Below are 1997 nucleotides of genomic sequence, written 5' to 3' on the forward strand. Positions count from 1 at the left end.
TTGTTCAGAATTTCAAGCTTTAAAAAGTTAAGATTGTCAAATGTATAAAGGATTACTAATAAAGCTTTTTAAACAGTAACATCCAATACCCCTAGTTGAACTCAGTAGCCAGTAGTTTGATCATATATATTGAGTGTTAAATTATCAACATCTTGGAATAAATTATCTAAAAATCAAAACCTTGTACTAATGTATTTCAGAAAAGAAGCACAAATTCAAAATTTTACTTACTTTATTAAATTTCATTTATCACACACACTTTCCCTCTCAATTTATTACACACACATATGTAGCATGCACTGGGTGGTGGGTGGATCTTGTCCTTACTGCCCCTGTTGAGACAAAGGCAAATCAGCACACATGACAATCCTTGGCTAATGCTTCCTTTACAAAAATGACATTACTCAACATTATCAAGATAGTTAATGATTTGAGTTGAATTTGAGAATGAATGATTTGTGATGCAGTGTGTAATGCTTCCACTAGATTGGAAATGTAAAAATCTTGTTTGAGAAAGATGACAAGTCTTAGTCTTGGAACAAGAAAATTTGAAAAATGTGAAAATGGAGGGTACAAATTAGAAGACAAAGTGGAACGTCTATTTTTATCCCTGTTCAAACAATTTAAGCAAAAAAACAGCGTTCCACATTCAGCTTTTAGAGAGACAGTTATCTTTGATTATGAGTGCATCACCGGGGACTCGAATTTCCAAATGACGATTGTCCGTCATACGAACGAGAATTTTAATCCTGATAACACCTTTATGTAATATATTTTGGTTTTTGAGTTTTAAATGTCAGAAACATAGGCTAAACAGTGCTACAAGACTTACACTTACCTTACTGAAAGGCAGGATTGCAGACAGGGCACGCCGAATAATTAATTTGTACATGGCTAAAATTAACATTTCATTAACCCTTGCTTACCCCAAAAGCTAACGTTAGCTAATTGTCCAAGATCAGTTTAAAGTAGCGTAAACGTCAACAGGATCCATTAACATTATATGAAAGCAAAAATAATGTATTTCATTCTAATATAGTTGAAGCAAATAGGCTTACCTGAAACAAATCAAACAAACTCTTCTTTTCACTAGCTCTCGTGTTCACCAACCGCCTCCGTTAACGTCTAACTCAGCTCTGGCTGCAGTAAGGCAGTCGACGAAATCGTAGAACTAAAAATTCGCGCTTGCGTTTCACGACGGCTGGCCGTATCAGTTGTGACTGTGCTTCCCGCCCCCTGGTGTCTGATCCGGGTCAATGTCTCCATCACGACAGTAAAACAGAGGTGACAGTTACACGGATTTGCCAGTTTGAAGGCGGAGTCTGTCCGGAGTCTACTGCTATCTGGGAAGTAACGTTCGATTTTTTTGCTTGAGGAAAACGTTTGGCAGCTGCTAACATGAACATGAGAACACATGCCTAATAGCTAACACTACGTTTTTGTAGTTGCCAGACGACATGCTGAATACAAGCATGGATTTTGTGAAACACGCATTTGTGTTTCACCTACAGACTGGGATGGCGCAGGAGCTGGTGACTTCAACCCACAGTCTTCAGAACCACCAGTCACCAAGCATAGCTGCTCCTAATGGTATGATGCTATTTCCTATTGCCACTACAGTGAGCATATTTTGTCATTCATTTTAGAAACGCCAGGTTGACAGTGGGTTATGAAAGTTAATAACAATTAAGTTACTCAAACTTGTTTAATTTTCTTCACGGAAATAGGAAGAGGCCACTCAATGACTTCTGATACAAAGACTTCAAATGTGTGTATGATGATATATGATTTCTGTTTAATGTATTTCCACTGAAGTGTCTATTATATTTTAGTTTTATATTGTGTTTTCAATGCACATTATAAATAAATGGGAAAATTGTTAAGAATTGTATTGGCTTTTTTGTTTTTTAGCATTTAGAATTCAAGTATTTGAACAAGGTAAGACTGGTGAAATGTATGCACCTTACTGCTGTGGTGTAGTCTAGTTAGCTGTAGTG

General features: G+C 36.7%; 1 long non-coding RNA gene across 1 annotated transcript; it reads right to left on the minus strand.

The window, feature by feature from the left end:
* Positions 1–214: 214 nt before the first annotated feature.
* Positions 215–877, minus strand: LOC125302463. The gene is made up of 2 exons (XR_007194910.1): positions 839–877; positions 215–332 (listed from the first exon to the last, which is right to left on the minus strand). It is a non-coding gene; the product is annotated as an uncharacterized LOC125302463 (long non-coding RNA).
* Between the last annotated feature and the right edge of the window lie 1120 nt (positions 878–1997).

This window comes from Alosa alosa, chromosome 10, assembly GCF_017589495.1.
Source record: "Alosa alosa isolate M-15738 ecotype Scorff River chromosome 10, AALO_Geno_1.1, whole genome shotgun sequence".
NCBI classification, from domain to species: Eukaryota; Metazoa; Chordata; class Actinopteri; order Clupeiformes; family Clupeidae; genus Alosa; species Alosa alosa.